This window comes from Anabrus simplex, chromosome 2, assembly GCF_040414725.1.
Source record: "Anabrus simplex isolate iqAnaSimp1 chromosome 2, ASM4041472v1, whole genome shotgun sequence".
Taxonomy (NCBI): domain Eukaryota; kingdom Metazoa; phylum Arthropoda; class Insecta; order Orthoptera; family Tettigoniidae; genus Anabrus; species Anabrus simplex.
Window position 1 is genome coordinate 719,561,654 of NC_090266.1, and position 24,314 is coordinate 719,585,967.

At 38.8% G+C, this 24,314-nt stretch overlaps 1 protein-coding gene across 2 annotated transcripts in view; it reads left to right on the forward strand.

The window, feature by feature from the left end:
- Positions 1-24,314, forward strand: part of LOC136863066 (uncharacterized) — a 2,241,269-nt gene that overhangs the window by 613,385 nt on the left and 1,603,570 nt on the right. For both annotated transcript variants that reach the window (XM_067139397.2, XM_067139396.2), the window contains exon 3: positions 10,345-10,461. The gene's annotated coding sequence lies outside the window, so the exon portion shown is untranslated. The remainder of the gene's footprint in view (positions 1-10,344; positions 10,462-24,314) is intronic.

Consider the following 24,314-nt stretch of genomic DNA (forward strand, 5'->3'; position numbering starts at 1 on the left):
TTTAGGAAATATTCAAAGAAAATGATGGATTTGGTACTCTTTGGCACTGAAACTCTAAATATCTTCACCTGAAAGACATAAATTTCACTGCAGTCATCAGAATATTTGATAAAACTGACTGTATTTAGTTATAAAATAGTCAGATTTAAGGTATTTACTGTGAAGGCATAGATTATTTAAATAATATTAAATAAAATTGAACAAAACTATGAAAATAATGCAAAGTACCTGTAGCCTACTGAACTAAAGGAATTATCTTTCTTCTCCTTAGCAGCATTCTCAATTTTCCTTCAACTGATATTCAGGAGGCTTAAAAATGTATCCATACACACACTGACAACACTATCTCCTCTAGCTTTACATTTAATCGTCATTTTCTTCAAAACACACGTACATTATGTTTTTCTGATTAGGCCTGTGCCTTTCTGGTGATACATCAATATACGAAGCTATAACTTTTTTTTGAGAAACAGCATCTTTATTCTCCCAGAAGGCACCATGAAACTCTACTATTTCTTGTTCTGTTAAATCACGGTCTCTACAAAACTCACCGACATTGTGGAAACAAGCAATTTTTGGTTTAACACTCGCTTTACTCTCGTATTTTTGCACTTTAGCACGCGTCTTCTTCCATTTATCTGGAGCTAATACCCCCTTCCTTGCTTTATTTACTTCTTCAGGAGTATCACAGTACTCATCTGAGATATCTGATTCCATACTTTTGAAAAACAAATAGCACACAGTTACAAAACCAACTTCGTAAGAAAACTCTCACTTCATTCATGTAAACATAGCGCGGCCATTTTGCTGCTGTTCACGTGACCCAGAAATTGCCTCTCATTGGCTGCATGGATACGGTACGTATTGGCACATTCAAGCCACAGGATTTGGTACTTATTGGCATCAAACGAGATTTTTAATGCCCTGTTTGATATGGATTTAGGTCGTTTTGGCTATTTCTTCTTCTTTCATACGATGGAGCTACCTACCAACGTACGTTTTTCATCATAATCTCAATTTCGATTTTTTTGGAGTTGGTACCTTTTGGAAATAAGCTTCACAATTAGGGTGGTCAAGTTATCTCTAAATTGAGTTGATAAACTGCATTACTTCAGGAACTCCACGGCGTTTGCAGGTTTCTTATTGTTGTCGTACTTGCACCATGAACTTCACAGATGTTGTTGGAGCTTCTCATTTCGCCTCGAATCAGGTGGCTACGTGGCACGTCTATGCAGTAGTTCCATTGAAAGTTGTTATTATACGAGGTTTGGAATAGAATGAAGTGTTGCGTTGCATTATACACGTATCAAAGAACGTACTCCTAAAACGTCTGTTTTTATTGTTTTTCTTTTTTATTATTTGCTTTACGTCGCACCGACACAGATAGATTTTATGGCAACGATGGGACAGTAAAGGCCTAGGATTTTGAAGGAAACGGCCGTGGCCTTAATTAAGGTACAGCCCCAGCATTTGCCTGGTGTGAAAATGGAAAACCACGGGAAACCGTCTTCAGGGCTACCGACAGTGGGGTTCGTACCCACTATCTCCCTGATGCAAGTGGAGTGTCGACTCAGATAATATAACTTCAAAGCCTTACAGTCTGTCGAAATACGAATTACAATGCTTATCGTCGCTGCCAGGACAAAACCTCCTATGTGAAATATTTTAGCTTAGAACTTTGGCTGTCATTTATGGTGCAATATTGCTTGAATGTTGTCAAGGCATTCTCGCTCTTCATAATGTATGTGCTGCGGGTCAGTATATCTCCAAAAATATTATCACTAGAGCCCGGAAGTTAGGCATTTATTTTTGGTTAAAATAGGCAGGCAAAAAGGCACTTGAAATACTGAAAATAGGCAGTTCTGTAATTAAAATAGGCATTTATTAGGAGTGAAAGCAAAGAAGAATATCACCCATTATTAATGAAAATATATATTTTAAATACTCATTCATTTCTTTATTATATATTTATCACATAATTAGCGTACTTACTCTCACTTTCCTTGGTTACATGCAACAAGAAGGTGCTTTTTCAAGGTATCATCTGTCATAGACAGACGCTTGTCAGAAAGAATGTTTGTCATCATGGAAAAGGAACGTTCCACTGAAGTGATTGGCTCAAATTTGAAACAAGCTATTTCGGAAGGACACATGCCAGTTAAAACTGAATTTTCACCTTTCAGAACATTCTTCAATGTCCACATTAGCACTCAGAACACGTTTACACGTTTCACTAACACTGCTTCATTTTTCTCCTGGTGCTTGCAGCAGTTCATTTACTGCATCTTCGAAGATCGCCTTGGATGATACCAGCGAATCATCTCTTTTCTCCAACTTCAAAATTGCTTCCGGTATCACACTATAATGTGCTGTTATAAATGCCAGATAATTGCTGAGCTCTTCATTGCCCAAAAACTTTTTTCCTCGCGAACTGAAGCGACTTCGTCTACTGATACGGCATGAAGTACCTCATGTATCTTCTCCAAATTGTTGCTGTAATATATGACTGCTGAGATCCAGGTTCCCCATCTCGTGAGAACTGGGTGTGGAGGTAAAGGGAGCTCTGGCGCCACGTCCTTGAAAACGCGGATTCGGGAGGGTGATTCTAGGAAGATTTTCTTGGTATTCGAAACTAACTTATCCACGTGAGGATACAATCTTCTTATCTCTTCAGCAATTCTGTGCAGTCCGTGGGCTAGACATGCGAGGTGGAGCATTTTAGTAAAGAGAACTTTCAAGGCTGTAGCTGCTTTTTTCATGTAAGGTGCCGCTTCTGTGACAAAATGTAGGACATCATCCTGCCGTATTCCATCCGGCCAGAGTAACATGAATGAATTTGTGAACAACTGTGCCACTGTGGAACCATTTGCTCTCTCCATCTCTTCTGTCGTCAAAAGAAATACTGATGATAGGTCAGTTTCCTTTGCTTCCTTAGTTCCAATGATGACGTTGGCCATGTAACGTCCCATTGCATCCGTAGTTTCATCAATGGAGATCCAGATCTTCTTTTCTGAAACTCTGCTTCGAATTCCCTGCAGGGTCTCTTCAAAGCAGATATTAAAATACGTTTTTCTTAATGTGGATTCTGATGGAACTTCTTCTTTAGTGTACTTCTGCAGAAACATCCTGAGTGATTGATTTTCCAGTTTCCAAAACGGAATTCAGGAGTTCAAAAAAGCTTTACATAGATCCGTGGAAAACTGAGATTGCCTGCTGGATGTTGTAACTGCTGTTCATATTAAATTGATCTCAGAGCCAACAATATTTAACTTGTTCGTTGTTGCGAAATGTTGAGTTATAAAGTACTTTTTTCGTGATTAATAGATTTTCCACAGATTTTTGCAAATGATTATAGCTCCATCAGTAGAAAGTGTATCCGAATCGAATTCGCGAACATAGCCATGTAATTTACCACGCAACGATGAAAATTTTGGCATGATAAATAAGTCAGCGCGAAAAACCGAGTTGCCTTTAACAAGTTCAACAGTAGACTAACAGCTTCTTTTATGTTTGACCTGTTAGACAGAAGTGATTTCCTCCCTTCCTCTGCATTATCTTATCATTTCAAATACCAGGTAATTATGCATTGTCACAGCAAAAGGGGTGTGAGGAAGGAGAAGAGACGTACTTCCCTCATCCTCTCTCTTTCCTGGTATTCATTGCTTGTGTATTCCTTTCACTAATGAAGGTTCTGCTATTTACAGAGGTTAAATGAATGGTTGAGAAAATAAGCTTTCGAATGCCTGAAAACAAATAAAAGATTTACAGGGAACAATATTCTAAATAGATATTTGTGACGGCAATATGTAATTTAATTTTTGCTACCTTTTTTTCCTTCGATGTACGGAAATCCATTATGTGCTTTTTAAAATGTGTAAATCGCAGAAAAAAATTGCATAACGATCAAAAAAGGCAAAAAAGGCTTTAAACCATAAAATAGGCAACGGAAGCCAAAATAGGCAAAGAAGGCAAAATAAAAATGGTCTCTACACTTCATAAATGCACGAAAACATATCTCTATCTGATTCTTCAATATATCCAGTCAGATAAAAAAAGCATTTTGCCTAACTTCAGGCCTGTAATTATTACATAGGAAGTTTGTCCCGGCAACGACGGTATAACTCTATAACATACTTGTAAAACACTCTATTATACAACGAATGACGTGTTTCGTTCAACAAGGATATTTTCAGATTCCATAAAATTACTTTTAACCATGGGTAAATGTGTACAATATTGTTTACGTTACGTAAACTTGTCACTAATTGTGAATTGGTGATGTTATGAACAAATAATTCAAAAATTGTGAATTGAGATGACCGTCAGTGTCACGTTGGTAACTTTCAGAATGTTTTCTATCACACCGGTCAAATGTTGGGGACTGTACCTACCTTAATTAAGGCCACGTTCGCTTCCTTCCCGCTCTTAGCCCTTTCCTATCCGCTCGTCACCATGAGATCTATCTGTGTTCGGGTGACGTAAAGCAAATTGTAAGAAAAATATTTTCTGTACTTATGTTAAGCTCATATGCGTCCGCTACCTCCAGCGACTGCGTTTGGATTGAAGTCAGGTTCTTTGCACCGCTTGTAGTTTGCTATGTACGGGTGTGAGAGGAAATCTCTAGACAATAGCTAACCGTACACGGAAAGGAACTGTGACAGGCGAAGCCTCTTGTGACGCGTACCGACAGGCTAGGACTGCTCGTTAGTGAGCGAGGATACTTTGAGGCGTTATCTGCTACAGGAGGGACCTGTTGTCAGCGCCTCTACGGAAAAATGCCTCTCAGAGATCAAGCCTCTTTTAAGGAAAGCAACAAGTTGAGAAATGCACAGCTGGAGAAAATTATTTATTTATGTATTTATTTATTTAATTAATTAATTTATTTATTTATTTATTTGTTTATTTATTTATTTTTTTAATGAGTATAAACAGATTTTCCTCCTTTATTAGACCCTGTGTAATGTCCATTCCTAAACAAGCTCTTCAGATTCACTTACTGAACAAATACACAAACAACAAGGAAACAATAATTAATTGAAATTAAATTAGATAAAATAAGCGATCAGACAACCAAAATAGGAAAATTAGAATGATTAATATTCACCACGGCAAAATGGCCCCTGGCCGGCCCCTATTGGAGATCTTAACGCCATGGTAATACGTCACAAGAGTACATAATCAAAGCGTGGGCAAAACAAAACAAAACAAAGTAATACGCACGGCAACTGTATGAACAAAAAATAAAAAAATGACTTGAAAAACAAGAAAAAAGTTAAACAAATTAAACGGCACTACAGGAACCTGGCACATGGCCACCCATATAAAGGGCAATGCACTACTTTTCTTCTCCTGGCTGACAAAGCAAGTTATAATACAAGTTGGTAGATAATTTAAAGTATTTAGGATGTGTGTTTTCCCAGGATGATAATATAGTAAGTGAGATTGAATCAATGTGCAGTAAAGCTAATGCAGTGAGCTCGCAGTTGTGATCGACAGTATTCTGTAAGAAGGAAGTCAGCTCCCGGACCAAATTATCTTTACATCGGTCTGTTTCGTACCAACTTTGCTTTACGGGAGCGAAAACTGGGTGGACTTAGGATATCTTGTTAATTAGTTAGAAGTAACAGACAAGAAAGTAGCGAGAATGATTGCTAGTACAAACAGGTGGGAACAATGACAGGAGGGTACACGGAATGTGGCGATAAATACTAAGTTAGGAATGAACTCGATGGATGAAGCTGTACGCATAAAGTGGCTTAGGTGGTGGGGTCATATGAAGCGAATGGAGGAGTATAGGTTACCTAGAAGAAAAATGGACTCAGTTATGGAAAGTAAGAGAAATAGAGGGAGACCAAGACGCGATGGTTAGACTCAGTTTCTAACGATTTAAAGGTAAGAGGTATAGAACTAAATGAGGCCACAGCACTAGTTGCAAATACAGGATTGTGCTGAAATTTAGTAAATTCACAGAGGCTTGCAGACTGAACGCTGAAAGGCATAACGGTCTATAATGATGATGTATGTATGTATGTATGTATGTCTACATATTCACTTACGATCTGTTACAACTTGCTGACCAACCACAACGTTGTGTCATCTGCTGTGTCTGTGTCCTCTATTTTTTACTGATTCCTCCTTGTGAACTGTTCTACTTTCTAGTTACCTCTCCTTATTCCCTATGACCTCAATCTTCAACTTCTTACCATTTACATACATTTTTCACTCTTAGCAAACCCGAAACAATTCCAAGCCGCAATGACACAAACTCCACATTAAATTACACATTAAATAACTTACTCCTTACTCAAATACAATTAACAAACACACTCCACCACCTACCTAATTTAATTTCATAGCAGTACCTCTAATCACTCACAGGCCAAATTCCAACCACCTTACAGCCACCCTTCATTATATCACCAAACTCAATAATTAATCACGCTCACATGCCACCAAATCAGCCTCTTATAAATAACAATAAATTCAACCGTTAATTGCTGCCTTTATAAAACACAAACACACTCCACCACTTACTAAATTTTGTTTCTTAACAGTAAGTCTAATGAATCTTAGCCCAAACTCCTACAACCTTTCAGCCAACCTTCATAATAATAAATAATCACTTTTACGCACCACCAATTCAACCTCTTACTCATAATCACTCTTACCTTCACTTATATTTCTGATATACGTAACTATATTCCATTTACACCAATACAAACTCCACATTAAATTACAAATTAAATGACTTACTCTTAGCTCACATACAATTAATATAGCCACTCTACCACTTACTAATTCAGCTTCTTAACAGTAACTCTAATCACTCACAGACGAAATTCCAACCACCTTAAAGCCGCCCTTCATTATACCACCAAACTCAATAATTTATCACTCTCACACACCACCAAATCTACCTCTTACAAATAACAATACATTTCTACCATTAATTTACTTCCTCTTATACAATTAACAAACACACTCTACCACATACGATATTTAACTTCTTGACAATAGCTCTAATCACACCAAGCACTCTAAGACCAAACTCCCACCACCTTTCAACCAATCTTCATTATAATAATTACTCACTCTTACACACCACCAAATCAACCTCTTAATCATCATCGCTAATAGCGTCACTTATTATTCTGATATACCTTACTGCAAACCACTTAAAACACCTCTTAACGCCTATACCATCCACACTTAATTCTGATATGATTAACTATAATCCACTTACACCACCTCTTAAGGCCTCTACCATACACATTTCACCACCTACCAAATGTGACTTTTTAACATCTTCCAATCTCATTATTTACAGACCGAATCACCTTTCATGATTAGCTAACTTACTTAATAATACTACTTGACTTTTTACTTCTCGTTACTATGCCTTCATAACTTTTACCTTTCTTACCCCATAGTTTACTTCTAGTTACTATGCCTTCATAACTTTTACCTTTCTTACTCCATAGTTCCTTTAAACTCATGCTTCTCCCTTTAATCATAGTTCCTCTTACTTCTACTTCTGCCCTCCAACCATTATTTTCACTGTGCATGTGTCCACTTGCCATTTCTTGTGTTTTCCTCATCCCCAGCACTTCACTGATTCCTTCTACAATCGTCTCTATGATCTCACTCTTCCTCTGCGCTCCTCTTGTCTGCCTTTCCTCCGATCTCGACGCTATACTAAACTCAAACAGTTCACTGCTTCCATTGTCACCATGCCTGTCTTCTGCGGCGCTGCTTTCTATTACCTGCCTTTATTCCACTCTCCTCTCCATCACTGCTTCCTGCATCAGGCCCTCCTGTAATGTCCGTAATTTCGTCACATTCCAGAATCTGACCCATCTGCCATTAGTTACGACTAATTGCTGCCCCCTAATGTGCGCTCTCAACCCTTGATGTCTGGCTCTCACTAAATGTTTCTTCAGGATTTTCAGATTCTTGTTCCCTTATCTTCCCATGTCTCTCTTAATCCAAATTCTTTCATTCTGTAGGTTTCTTGCGTTTCTTATCACTCTTTCAGCCATCAATGTGGATAACAACTTTACTTTTATAGGCCTGTTACTATGCGCTTTAACTTTCCTTTCCGCATCATCTAGGCCCTATATCTACTTCGCTGAAGTTAATTTTCATTTTGTTCTGGATGACGTCCACAACTTCGTAACTTGTCCCCACTTTGTCCTCTCCCTTTTCTTCCGGCACCCCATATATAAATAAGCATTTCTTCCTGCGTTCCTGACTATTGTATTCTATTTCTATCTTGAGCTTCAACATCTCCGCTTCCATATTTCTTATTTTCTCTCTGAGTAAATCAATTTCGCCCTCGTTGTTCCCCACTTTGGTTATTGTTTCATCCGTTCTTTCCTGCATCCATTTTCTCATGTTTTCGTACTCCCTCACTTGTTCCTGTATCAAATTTTTAATCTGTTCAAGCGGGCGAAGTTCTTGCACAACCTCCTACCTCTCCCCTTATGACTTCCACATCTTCCCATCTCATGTTACCACCGGAAATCAGTCCGTGGTTTTCTTCCACGCCCCCTATAACTAGCAGTACCATAATCTCCGCTGCCACCAACATCCAGTCACCCTTCATTCCCAATTCCACTTTACCTCCCTCTCTTTTGGCTGTTTCCTTCTTCCTTCTCCCCTGCCATCTTCCAATAATTAACCGATATTGTTCCACACCAATCATATTCCTCGTCACTCTCCACTTCCCTCTTGCACTCACCGCTCACACTCCACTCCCGCTCTAACGGCACACTCGACCCAGCACGTCCCACTCGGTGTTTGCTTAGGCTAGACTGCGGAGAAAATGTCTAAACTGCAATTCCTGTTGTAAATTTCAAATCTTCGAAAGACCGCCCGGTAACTAAAATTCTCAATGTCGCAATCACGCGTTCCTCAGGTTGTATGCTTTGTCGCATTACAGTATCCTCTTTCTTCAGCTTTGAAGCTACAATACTTGCAATAAATTCGCTATCAGCAAATCATTATATATATATATGTGTGTGTGTTACAAGTGAAACATTTAAGGTAATAACGAGAAAAATCCATATACGCTTACCTAACAGCATATCGTAATCACTCTGGTTCATTTGCAAATAATTCTTGTAATCATCCGGTTCATTTTCTCTCAGGTGTTGTATGAGGCGCATGTGTCTAAAGCTGCCTCGCTCTCTTGTTCATTATTTCATCCACTTCGATCGATTTTTCTTTTTGCATGTTTTATCACATAGTGAAATGTACATTCCAACAAACGCAGCAGCAAAAATTTCTTCTCCTCTGGACACTGTCTCCTTCGACGTCCATCGCACAGTTCTAAGTACGGCAGATCAGATCGGCAAGGATTTCAAACTAGTTTGAATGCACAGCGGAAGAGGATTGGCCTGCCGAGAAGTCACGGATCATTCAATTAACGGGAGGGACTGGACTGTTGACAGACCATGTTGCACAACACGACAGGCTTGGCATGACAGTTGATGGCGAGCAGCAGGCCTGGTCTCTGAAGGTCAGGCCTGATAGGTAGCCCGTCGGATCTGGCCCCAAAGGCGAGGCCTGCTAAAAAAAAAATCCGTGTATGGCGAGCTAATGACCTGCTCGGTTGAGAGCGGAGGGGAATGCTGCGTAGTTATATTAAATTTGTCTTGGAATTTTATTAGAGATACATGTCATTCCTTGTTTAATAGTGTGTATGCAGGTATGTTATAGTATTATATTTATTGTAATTAGTGCTTCGACAGACCAAAAACCTTTAAAGTTATAATAAAGCATCTGAAAAACTTAATTCGTATTTTTATTTGATTTTTTAAGGAAAATTGTGGTACGTTCTCCCCGTAATATATATTCGTCCAGTACACACGTTACCAATTAAGATGCGTATGTTAATAAAATGACATGCAGCATTTAGGGCAATTTGCAGCGAATGTTATGATTTAAATTGATTTTAAATTTATACAAGTTCACCCTCTTACGTAGATAAACCTCCCTGTACCAACTGGCCATGAAAGCTCTATGAAAATATGCTCCTTCCCTTCGACTGTGCTTGTACTGGTAGATTTCACGTTTAGTGTCAAGAATTGTACCTTAATTAGGGCCATTACCGCATCTCATCTTTCCTATCCTAACGTTGCCTACATCATACTCTTCTTCTTGTGAGGTTAAATAGCTATCAGAAAGGAAATATCCGTGGTGGTCAATAATATACAATTAAATTATAAATATTTTTTCACCATTCATACTTTTTTTCGTGTGAGGTTAGATAGCCATTAGAAAAGAAATATCTGAGCGTGCAAATAAATTGACAATTAAATTACAAAATATGATTTCTTTCAGAATTCATCCTTATATAAACGGCGGATTTCTTTGGCTGTGGAGAAACTGAACGTCACTAAACCAAAGTTCGTCAACGTATAGTTAAGGCGTGAAAGGATTCTGCTCCACACGTGTTACGTAAGTAATCAACCTATATTTCCCTAACAGTAAACATAATTCCCTCTGCCTCTGTGTTTCTTTAGTGAAAAGTCCGCTTCTAGAATGTAATAGCACTTATTTTTCTAATATGAGTAACTATAGAGAATTATTATTTTTTATTTTCCAATCGAAAGTGCAGTCTGCATAAGAGAATGAGATGGGTCAAACTTCGAAGCCGGGTTTATTTTTGTTGTAGCAGACATAGCAGTACAGTGCGCCAGGGATCTACCGCCGCAGCAAGTCTAGTCATGATCTCTTGTTAGAGCGTTTAGTTGGCAGCAGCAGCAATAGCAGCAGCCTGCCCGGGAGAGGCAAGGGGAAACTAGTCCCGTGGAGGTTAGTGAACAGGGCAGTGTGCTTGTGTTCAAACAAAATACTCGCGAAGGTAATCAGTTTACGGAAAACATGAAACAAAACTTCGTACCCAATTCTCTAATTCCAGGTGCCGATATCGCGACAGTGCACTTGATACGATACGTAAATATTGTAAAATATTTTCATTTTATGACGCACAGCGTAGTGCTACGATTTTAACGGGCGAAAAACTGGATCAGATCTCGACTATATGGTGGTGAGTCCTATAAAATCAACGCGCTAGTTGGTATAACAGTCCAGAACATCTAGGCAAAGAGTAATTAAAAATGTATGTATAGACCTAAGATATAGTACACATTAAATTTACCGGCTTTTTTAAGAATTAACATTAACTAATCTTGGGAACAGTTTGTTGTATTGTGAATGGTTCCACAGATTATATAAAGTTTCCAAAATGATGGATTTGTTCTTCGGACAAACCCATTGCAATAATAGAAACACCACTACATTTCACAGCAAATCGGTATGTGGGTTGCCATATCATTATCATTGACAGTTCCGTCGGATGTCAATTCTCCAGTTTTTCGGGATAATTTATCCATTTACTGTTCAGCTGAATCCAAACAAGATTGAGCACTATTTCTTTCAACACGATGATGCTACTAAACATGCGTCACACCAATAGCTTGGACTTGTGATGAGTACACAAAATATGTTTTGGTTTGTTATGAACGTGAATTTTTGCTACCGACGGAACTGCTGTTACTAGCGCACTCTCTGGCGGAGCCGCTGCGGAGAAACTTCCCTGAAGCACTCTAGTAGCAGTAGTTGCAATTCATGAGCTAAATGCACCGCAACTGTTAGTTCCATGCACTTCAATGTATGTCTTACTTGATATCATGTCACACTTGATCATTTACATCACAGCGTACACTTTATTCAAGAATTCGCGTTACAAGTGCGAACTCGTCCATATTTTACTCGAATTCCAGCCAGTTCCTCTAAAATGCCATGTTAACTTACAATACATCAGCGTGAGAGTCGAATAGTAGTAAAATGCTAAGGCAATATAATTTATCGCACTGTCGCAAAAACTACGTATATATTAGCTGGGCTGTTACAGCTTCAAGAGTTCACAGATTTTAAAGGAGATAACTAAACTACCTTTCGTTAACCACATTGACTTAATAGATGTCGTTTCCAAAATCCATCAGAACATTACAATTCTAGAATTTTAGACAGAGATATTGAACCCATAATTCTACGATGAGAAAAATATTTTTTTATATTCTCAATATTTATTTCACATCAACAAGCTACTTTTATTTTTGAGGGCAGCCATGTTGCGCTCCTAAGAGCCTCGATGTCGCGTGGGAAGGATCTCACCCGCAGCAGGCTCGTGAAATACCGTGACACCTCGGTGGACTTCGAGTGCCCGATAATTCTTTAAATTCACGGAATTCTGCGTAACGAGGGATTTTGGCAATACAGTAAATAAAGAAATAAATCATCTAAATTATTCTTAAACCCTACGCGAAGACAGATCCCCCAGGGTAAATTATAAATGCAGTTAAGCCTAATTACATGTCAGCGTCAGATCAGTGAACTAGCCCTACGTGCCAAGGTCAATGGATAAAGAAAACGCGCGAAACGTCCGGGCAGAAATAATTTATTTCAGCTGTTGTGAGTGTGGTAAAATTATGAGATTAACATCTAAAATAATTACAAGTATGTCCGGAAGTCTGGGACAAGTCTTATAAAAATCGGTCTATTGGACGCGAAATTAGCAGATTACGCAATCAAGCTTAGTAGTGTGTGTAGCGTCCCTCCTATAGACTATAAGAGGAACCCCCAATTGCATATTTTTCAGTGTCGATCTGGTCCTTGAAGCGGCGGTAGCTTACGCCCGTCGTCAGCAGAAAATTGTACCAGATTGATCTACAAACAACTTAATACATGTTAGTGGCTGAGGTCCACATAGTCGGTTAGAAAGGGAAGGTGACAGAAAATTTCTGGACTTTTGCCGACAAACTGTGAAAGTATAGGCGTCTGTTAAAGTACACAGCAGATTTTATTATATCACCTCATGTGCATTTGAAAGTGGTAAGAGAGTTGGGGAAGCTAGTCAGAGTAGTTCTGATTTCGCTATCTGTTGAACACCTGTCGTGGTGTGGGTGACAGAGAGAGACAACTCTGGGACGAAAGCAGACAGTAGCAGTTGACTGCAGAACGAGGGAGGTTCGTGGTACACATTATAACGAGGAAAGTGCGTGATTTGTGTTGTAATTTAATATCGTGTGAAAAAGGCAGTGTTTGTAAGAGTGATATGTTGGAAATGGTGAAGTTATTCGTGCAAATGTACGGCTAAAGGCACGAGGTCATCTGGCGACAATGTAGCCAGAATACAGAGGATGGCGCCATTTTGCAGGTCTGTCTATATTTGTATTATGTTGTAGTTAGATTTCATTGTTCTGTCCCAACAAAATTTTCAAGATGATTGTCGGGTTGATATTTGTAATTATCAGGCGAAAAGTGTTATAATATTGGTCAGCGTGTGAAAATTTTAGTTTGTAAATTTAACGTCAAGAAACTGTAAAAATGCGACGTTTAAATCGGGTGTTAATGTTGTATGAAATATTGTCCAAAGCGAGAAAATTTAGGAAAGCTATAATTGTAAAATAGTCGTGAAGAGTGTCTTAATTTCAAATATCAGTTGAATTCAGAAATGTTTGTCGATAATAATAATAATAATAATAATAATAATAATAATAATAATAATAATAATGTCTACCACGGGATAAAGAAATTTGTCTATGTTAAAGTGCATTTAACCTGTATATTTTACAAGGATCACAGGCACTTATAATATTTCAGTGAAATTCGATAGAGTTATATTTATTCATGGGAAGTAAAAACTTTGGGACATCGTGTATATCAATGATACGGAAAATCGCGGTGTGTTCTTGGATTCTCGAGGTCCGAAAGTCGTAGTAATAGTAAAATAAAGAGGTGTATTTCATAATGGTTGTTGTTTTCACTAGAGGATTGAAAAATGAAAGGGGTCTTGGAAATATAAGAAAAATGGATTGAGAGCGAAGAATTTATATATGTGGAGATGAGAGGGATAGGAATATTCAAGATGAAATGAAGCCTGGATTTTAAGTGATATAGCTGGGATAAGGCGAGGAGAATGAGTTTGAGACAGGCTATGTTTGCCGAGGAAGTATTTGTGAAACAGACTGTATTGTGACAGGCTGTAGAGTATTCCGCTACCAATCCGAAATTTGAGACGACTACTGTGTGAAGCACCGTAGATTTCTAGTAAGATCCCAAATGAAAACGACTCTAGTAAAGGTTAAAAATCTTGGTAGTAAAAGTCAAGTGACTAGTTACGTAAAGCCCGTATGAATATTAAGATAATGTGACCTCAAGGATAAAAGAGCATTTAGAATACATGGTTGTTGTTGTATTGAATTTCGTTTCACTGAATATGTCATTGATATAAATATTTGGAATTGACGGTAGGCGATTTGAGAGTTTCTAATGCGGTAGTGATGATTATTATTTTGAATACATCCACTAAATGGTAGACGTGTGTTGGGAGTTATCATTGCTTCCCTAAAACTTCACTGCACAGGCTGAGATTGTGTTTGAGTTGGAGAATTGTTCGTCACGTATATTTATTTTCGAGTTCACGTATTGTAACGAGATGGAGACTTACTGCATTCTTCGACTTGCATTCGTTTAATAGTAAGAGACGTGGTCCCATGTGTATTGAAATGTCAGAGTTGGTTTGAAATTGTTAGTTCGCCTGATATGCTAGGGGATACGTAGTACGATCCATTTTGACGCTCGACCATAGATTTAGGACGTCACATGTTATCCTTGGAGTTACTGATGATGAGATGTCCTAGTTCACGCCCGACGATAGAATTTGGAAGGTATCGTGTACATAGAGATTAGTGTTAGGATGTACAGATTTTAAGTGAGCCCGACGATAGGTCTGGGATGTCAGCTGTACATACTCAAGTCTCAGATTAGATGTTTCTTTTGTTTTGCGAAGTGACTTGGGCGAAGGTAGCCTCTACAGTAAAATATGAATTATGAAGAGGGTTAGATCGACAATAATGAGGCCAACTAGTGCGTAGCTCCAACAGCTGAAGGGTGTTCCTTGAGATAACGGGGCCGCTATCGGTGAATGAGGGTTGCCCAAATATTGGATATCGACCTGATGGAGATTAAATATTTTTACTGTAATTCTCCATGCGTGTTGAGTTTTAATGACTTCGATATGTTATTTTATTTTACGGACTTAATTGTTTTGTCGTTCTGACGTCCGTTTCGTTTTGATAGTGTGCATATTGACACTCAGTGTATTAGCGTGAGACTTGGATTGCGAATGCGGTTTCGATTCGTCAGCCAGTAATATTATTTTATTTTCAATCTTTGTCGTACTTTCATTTTTTTGTAGTTGAATTCGATTAAGTAATCATTTTATAGTAGTGTGTTGGGACAGACAATAGGTAGACGGATCTGTAAAGGTAGTCATTATTTTTTCTAAGGAAAGAATTCCTTAAAGTTGTAATATTTTTCAATGTGGACTGGTAATTTCATTAAGCGTAACATAACCATTTCTAACCTGAAAATCGGTTTGATAATATTACTTTTCAAGTGATTTACCACTTTTCAGTATTTGGCATTTCTTCTAAATGCGTGATGAATAAGTGTTTCCTGCATTTCGCAGTTTTGTTCCTTTAGAACGACGTAACGTAAGATCCTCGCGGATCATGTTGTTGTTGGTTCCTTCCGAACAGCTGTTTGGGTGATGCACATTTAGCATCGGGATTACCCTATCCCTTAAGGGTGTCATGAATGACAAATACATGGTGGAATTTTATTTCAATTGTGAATGATGCTGTTAACTCGTAGTGAACACCATGCTTTCCCATAATATTTCGCAACCTATCCAAAGCAACTGATAGTCAATTTGGTTCGATTAAGTGTCCATTCGGCGTGTGTTCCGTATCCGTAAAGTGTATTCGACTGGTGGATAACCTTAATTGAGAGGAAATCAGGCGTTCTACTTGTTGAAAGTCAGATTTTCCACGGATCGTGTGGATTAATTCTCAGTTCTCGTTTGGAGTAATAGGTGCCCGGTTTTCAGGTCTTTCCTTTTTCAGTTTTTCAGTTTCGCTGTCCACTAATGTAATAATTTCTCCGAAGCAACTCTTCGATATTATGAGAAATAAATCAACGCTATGCAATGTGACTGCGTTTGAAACATTCAATAATAAATAATTTATAATTTTTTTCTCTCAAGGGTTTATATTAAAATAACAATGTTGTCGTGTCATTTCGATTTTAATAAAGTTAGTAAGCACATATTTGCTCCTCATTTCAAGTAGTTAGGCTCTCTTCTGAACCCCATCGTTTGGTTAAGATCGTGACCGAATTTATTCCCGCAACGACCCATGATTTAAGAGTTCTATATTGTTCTACTGTAGCAGCCGTGGCCGACCAACGATGAAATGGTAAGTTCAAGGGTTCAATATTGCTTGATGACGTGGCAGACAGAGGAACAGTATGGAATTAGCCATCTTACGGCACTGAAACTCGAATTCATTATAGAAATTTCTTTTTCAAATGCCTCAGTAACACAGGTTGTCAAATAATAAAATAGTGTGCCGATGCTTAGTAAGTTCCTAATTACTATGAAACAACGTGAATTTTCGGTATTCTCCGTGCATAACCCACCGATTAACCCACAGTTAAAGAATGAGACATTTTAAACTAAGTTCTTGATAGATTTGACGGTACTGAATTATTCCTACACTCAAGTGCCTGAACTGCACGCAAGAGTGTATGGTACACGCTGAAATAGTGGCACGGAACCTTATTCCAAGATTGGCGTGGCTATGTATAAGAAAAGGAGATATGGTTTGTTCGGCGTATGCCGTAGATTTAAGACACTTAATACTAGGGAATAAAAGCTGAGGAAGTTTGAAGCCGAAATTACGACCGAAACGAATCAATCTTTTCTTTTTGTGGTTTAACGTCGCACTAAATAATGGCAAGTTTTCGGTGACGCAAAGTTAGCAAAGTGCTAGTATTGGGAAGGAAGCGGCCGTGGCCGTATTTAATGTACAGCCCATCATTTGTCTGCTATGGAAATGGGAAACCATGGAAAACTATCTTCTGGACTGCAGTTTGAATCCATTGTCTCCCAAATGCAAGCTGACAACTACGTGACGCGAACCATTTAGCCAACTCGGTCAGAGATGACGTTACTGAGCGAGTATTGACGGGTGTAGATCCCTACAGTGATCTGTTATCTGCGGGAAAAAGGAATAAAAGACGTGGAACCTGTGATCATTCACAAGATGGTTGCGACTATATATGGACAGAAAGTGATGTCTGTCCATCAAGCGCAACTCACCGTAAATTTGCTGAGGGTCGAACGATTATGAAAGACGAAGTGCAGAGTGGCCGTTCATAACATCAGACGCACTCGTCACACTGCCACTGATGAAATAGTGCGGGAGAATAGATGTGTAACGTTGGTGTTTAACGAATATGATACAACTTTTTGCTGTTGAGGAAAGGAGAGGTTCCGTTTATGCTATATCATTTGCTCGATTAGGTTTGATGTTACTGCTTAAAATGAATGTGTGATACCGGAAGAAAGCTGTGGTTCATTACCATAACCCTTCATCACCCGTTCAGCCACAAAACATTAGGGATACTTACTTTTTGATTTTCCTCCGTAATAAGCAATGGGAATTGAGGCTACATTCTTTCGGAAGAACCGAGCACACATTTATCGCCTCAGCTATAGACACTGTGAGCATTTCCATATGGAAAATCGGTAATGTTTGTTTAGTATAATTTTATCTTCTGCTATAAGAAATTCTGATATAAATCTATTGGATTCAGAAGCAATAAGTAAAAATATACTGGTTCTTTGTAATGAGGAACATTGCATGATCGCGTGTAAAAATGATCCAGATCATATTTTAGTTTATATATACAGTACATACCAAGGTACAAAAAAATGAAATGGCGTATGACTTTTAGTGCCGGGAGTGTTGGAGGACATGTTCGGCTCGCCAAGTGCATGTCTTTTGATTTGACTCCCGTAGGCGACCCGCGCGTCGTGATGAGGATGAAATGGCGATGAAGACGACACATACACCCAGACCCCGTGCCAGCGTAATTAACAATTATGGTTGAAATTCCTGAACCTACCGGGAATCGAACCCGGGACTCCTGTGACCAAAGGCCAGCACGCTAACCATTTAGCCATGGAGCCGGACCATACCGAGGTGACTCTTCACAACGCATTTTTTTCACGCAAGTTAAGAGATATAATGCTGGGGTTCCAGCGAAGTTCAAATGGCACTGTAAGCTTAGCGTTCCCAACTTACAATTAGTTGTTGCTTTCTATATTCTTTCAAAAGGAGTGAATAACAGCTTCATTAAGGAACACATGATATATTAGTCATATATCCCTTCGAATATGCGCTTGTAAAATGCTCTTTCATAGCATTTGTTATTGGGTAATTCTGAATTGAAGTAAACTGCAATTTAGAAAGCTTTCCAAGGGCTTAATATAAAGAGTGTATCCCCCATTTTCATGGAACTGCGGTGAGTTTGGGATAAATTACGCTCAGGGTAGCCACAGAAATTGACAGTGGTCTTCTAAATAAAAGATAGAGGGGATTTACTTTAATTTCATATTGAGCCACATTAGACATGATTGCATTCTAACACGAATATTAAATAATGTCCATATTTCTAAACATGGAAAAGGATTATGGAGATGTTTGGTTCATTCTGAAAGGTACTAGACTGAGAGACGAAACGCCATGCAGGATTTAACATAAGCGTAGACATAATAATATCAGATAATGAGTTAAACATTGAAAAGCATGCATTCAGTAAAACATGTCCCTGAATACATGTTTAGGACATTAGTCTATTGCAGGCCTTTCTCGGACAGTTAAGTCACAATTTAGTTACTTTTCCGGATTGACTGTTGTAGATTCATGCACTTCATGTACATCTTGACAACGTTTCAAATACATTGTAGTATTCTTTATCAAGGCGACTGATGTACCCCTATCAATCCGAGGTAATCAGTCCCCCCAGGTAGTTGATCATAGATGGTTGTCAAGTGGCGCTGTTTGCATTTTCTCCATATCACTCAAAATTAATTTTTCAACCTTTTGCTATATTATTTGAACATAAGTGTTTGAATACTGCAATGAAGTGCCAGTGGATTTAATCGATACACACCTTCACTTTTGCTTTCAGAAGACGTCGAAACAGCAGTAAGAATTCCAAGGATACACATGTTTTCTTTGTGTCACGTTGAGGAACCTTCCTACTCCGCCAACGCGTCAAAAAGCATCATAGACACTCCGAAATTCAGAACCTGTTTCTATTCAGTAAGGCAGGACCGTAGCTTCCCATGGCAAAGTAAAGAATTGTCTTGCGGTGTCTTCAGAGCAACACTTGGTTTATTTGCGAAGAAAATTGATCGGAAAATGCGATTGCGAAAATCAGCGAAGTGTTCGGCTTACAAGGCCCCACTTCAGCATGAAACAAATTTTCAAAGCGGCATATGTATTATGCATGTAGGCATTTATTGAACCAAGTTGTGTGGGTTCGAAAAGAATCATTTATATCCACCACTTGCATACAACATTATGAGAGGGACTACAAATCAAATACAGTTACAATTTTTGATGGCTAACTTATCAACGTTGCGGAGAGAGGTAAGAAAACTGACGAGCATTGTAGAAAATACAGAAAAGGCAAATACACGGACGTTTTATTTCATGAATCCATTATTCTCACAGTTTCACAGATGGTCTTCTTATCTAATGAGGCTTATAGAGTAAATCTCGTTTTATCTCCTGGCTAAACAAGCAACGGAGGATCAGACATACTCCTTGTAAATACAAGTATCGCGATGTCATCTTCTTCATTATTCGAGTCTGTAATGGTTGCCGGAGGAGGCATAGGTATATTAGTTCTTTTATAAAGTTTGAGCACAGCGTACAAAAATGTACTTTTTTGATTCCAGGAAAAGGGCAAACTTGCAAGTATTGTATTCCTCTCAGTTAACAAGGAAGACAAATAATTCAAAGAAATATACACTTTCACCATGCCTTTAGCGGCTCCGTTAGGTCTTCTTTCCTGCTTAATCCCACAATTCCTCAGTACGTCTAACATCTTTTCAGTCGGTACTCTTTCATTTACCTTCTACGGAACAAAAACATAAATATAACTATTTGTTCCTCTCGTAGCAGTGTTCAACAATATTATTTGGCACATACTGAGGGCTTATCCATACAGCCCCGCTGTGGTCTGAAATCAAACTGATTTCATCTTTTCATTCAACTTACTCTTAACCACTGACTGGATCCTTTCCAAAATGTCAGTGAACAACTTGCATGGTATAATGATCAATGAATTACCTCGATAGCCTATGCAATCCTTCCTTTTCGCTACTTAAAGATAGATACAATTACTGTTTTTCCAATCATAATATATCTTAATAAATTTCCATGCTAATCTCGTTATTCTATGCACCCTCTCTGCCTTCCCACTACATTTCACCATTTCAGTTCTAATTTCATCTCTTCCGGCTGCTTTGCAGTAATGTAGTTTAGCAACCGAAGGTATATTTCGTGACAATTGGGGCGCAGTGGGAGCTGATATTGGAGTGAGCTTTTGGTTCAAGGTACAATACTTACATGAGTTACGCAATGCTGAAATCTTTCATTTTTGTTATTCATGGTTTATATGGATAATTTACTGAAATGTATAACGTGACTGGGGAGGGTAAATCTGTCAAGTGGAAATGTACGAGGGTGAGTCAATAAATAAGTCGCAAATATGTTTGTGCCTTATACCATTTGAAATTACGAGCGCAAGTTTTCCAGCAGATGGCAGCATATGTATGCTTGTCGTACGACATCTCGCAGGCACTCAGTCAGTCAGAGGTTGTTAGTGCACGATGGCGTATTGGTTGCATGACTGTACAAGAGAAGAACAGCGTGCAGTTGTGCGTTTTTTGTGGGCCAACGGACTGTCCACAGAAGAAGTGCATCGCGAAATGCCTCCCGTCTATGGTTAAAACTGTTTATCACGGAAATCTGTGTTCAATTGGATTGGGAAGTTTAACCATGGAAGGAAAAGCATCAGAGATGGGGAGCGCTTGGAACATCTACCGTACAGTCCTGACTTAGCCCCCAGTGATTTTCATCTGTTTGGGCCCCTGGAAAATCATTCGGGTGGCCGTCATTTTCATACAGATGATGCCGTAATCTATGAGGTTACACGTTGGCTGAGACAGGAACCAAATGACGTCTTTACTGCTGGCTTTCAAGAACTTGTAAAGATATGGGATAAGTGCCTGAATGTACAGGGTGAATATGCGGAAAAGTGAAATTAGTGTCGGAAAGTTACTTTGATTATTTTTGCCTCAATTCAGTTTTGCGACTTATTTTTGACTCACCCTCGTAGTAAGCAGTTTGGCCTATGCCAACGACTTGGTCTTAATGACAGATTGTTTAAAGCCTGCAATGTTAAATCTTGGAACTTGAAAGGAGATGTAGCGAAATTAGCGTATTCAAGCTAAGGTGATGTCAGTTGGAAAGAAACCTAGTGTGATTATTTCATTTTGAAAAACTTAGCTAATGCAGTGAGCTCGCAGTTGCGACCAACGTTTGCGAGTAAGAAAGGAGTGAGTTCTGGGACGAAATTATTTCTACATCTGACTACATTCAGACCGATGTTTTCTGTACGGGGATGAAGCTGGACGGACTCAGGGCATCTTGTTCATAAGTTAGATGTAACAGACATTAAAGTAGCGAGAATGACTCCTAGAAAGCACTGGTGGGAACAATGGCCGGAGTGCACTCGAAATGAGGATATAAATGCTAAGTTAGGAATGAACTCGTTTGATGAAGTTGTACGCATAAACCAGGTTCGGTGATGGGGTCACGTGAGGCGAATGGAATACGATAGGTTACCCAGTTGATTAATGAAATCATCCATTGTTGGTAAGATATCTAAGAAGGCGAGTTGTTTATGATGATTGCATGAAGTTTTTTAATGATTTGGGTCGTAGAACTAAACGAAGCCACAGAGCTTGTTCCAATCAGGGGATTGTGGAAGTGTGTAGTTAATTCACAGTTGGTTGCAGACTGAACGCTAAAATGTATTACAATCTATAACGTATTGTATTGTATAATGTATTGTTATTATTATTTATCCAAGTACAAAACCATTTTACAAGCGGCATATTAGGGCTATAGATAACAAAACTAGATTCGTACATAAAATAACCACTAAAACGTAAAATTTAGCAAACGCATTGTAACAGCAACTTTTTTGAAATAACCGGTAAATGGTGTTTCATATTGTATACCACAAATATACTGTATAAGTGAATCACTACTTCGTACAAAAATAAAACACTTCAGTAAAAGATGATCAACCGTTTGTGGCATTTCACAGGTACAAGTGTGGGTCTTCTGGATATTGATTCTAAACCTCTCAAATGTTGACCTAAAATTTTCCATGTCCTGACATAAACTGTGTAAAAAGATGGTCATGTGTTAGTCCACTTTCCAGTCTATCCTGAATCTTCGGAAAGAACAAAGAACAAATGACCTTTTTGCCAATGATCTGTAATGGCTATTTCCAGTAAGAGTAGAAGGATTGCGTTTTCGAATCGCTCACTGTATGGGAATACAGTACGATTACAACCTCTGAATTTGAAGTATAGTTAGTCACGTGGGCCGGCCATCGTCTGTTGCGGTGCCTCACCTGGTTGCCAGTTTAACCCCTGCCGCGTAAGTAGTCTGTGATTTTGTACGTTCTGTGAGCTTGCATCCGGGAGATAGGGGGTTCGAATCCCACTGTCGGCAGCCCTGAAGATGGTTTTCCGTGGTTTCCCATTTTCACACCAGGCAAATGCTGGGGCTGTACCTTTATTAAGGCCATGGCCGCTTCCTTCCAACTCCTAGGCCTATCCTATCCCATCGTCGCCATAAGACCTATCTGTGTCGGTGCGACGTAAAGCCCCTAGCAAAAAAAAAAGAAATTTTGTACGTTGATATGTATTTATTTTTTTAACTTGGGTTAAGATTTGGAAGAAAGCAGCCATTGATAATGTATGAACGATAATTCTCTGGAGCTGAAGCGAGGGAAACAACGGACATACTATTTTATAAGGTGAGGGAAGGATTCCAAAGCACTTCCCTTCGCACGTGGTCAAGTGCATTCTCTTCCAATGCTGATATCAGCATTTAAATTCTCCCTGGTGGTTTATTTATTTTGAACGAAAATAACTGCTTCGTGGCTTGGTTTTGTTTTCCATGACAGGCAGTTGAGATCAATGCCTGGAAATACATTTCATTGGAGAAATGAGTAAACATTTGAAAGAAATGGTAAACACCAGCGAGTAAAAGTCATACAAACACAAGTCACAAAAACGTAGACACCACATTTCCTACTTGTATTTCTATCGATTTTATCATCAGTGTGTTCTAATGTTTGCTGTTTGTTCATTGTACAATGCCATTGTTTGCGTAATACTAGATTAAAGCGTATGTCTCAAGGCGGAAGATGTCTTGATCTATATCAGCCTACTATTTTTATTTGACATTAATTTCCATTATTATTATTATTATTATTATTATTATTATTATTATTATTATTATTATTATTATTATTATTATTATTATTATTATTATTGAGGCAGGCCCCGCTGTGTAGAGGTAGCGTGCCTGCCTCTTACCCGGATGACCCGAGCTCGATTCCCAGCCAGACCAGATATTTTTACCTGCATCTGAGGGCTGGTACGAGGTCCACTCAGCATACGTGATTGCAATTCAGGAGCTACCTGACGATGAGATAGCGGCCCCGGTCTAGAAATCCAAAAATAACGGCCGAGAGGAATCGTCGTGCCGACCACACGACACCTCGTAATCTGAAGGCCTTCGGCTAAGCAGGGTCGCTTCCTAGGCCATGCCCTTTCGGGGCTGTTGTGCCATAGGTTTTTTTTTATTATTATTCAGGATATTCTAAATCTTGGAAATCGTAAAAATATAGCCTATATAAAGTTCCGATCAAACGTTTAAGGACCATATCGAATGCTACGAAATGTTACCTGGAACTTAAACATCTTTCCTAGAAACCAATAAATTTTTCCCTGAAAACTTGCGTATAATATCGTAATAGTGTGTATCAAAATTTTATGACAAAAATTCAGGATTGGATTCCTCATATATAGAGAATAAAGTATAAGTATGCGAACGTGGGTACGGAAATACATAATTGCAGAGTTATCCACCGTTCGATTCGCCACCACACTCTCCTGAGTTTAAACACCCGGACTTTTACCTTTGGGGACACTAGAAGTCTGTCGCGCATTCGACTGCTCTTTTTGATGAATCAGCTCTCCGTGCGTGCATTGTGTCAGCCTGTCAAGCAGCACCAGG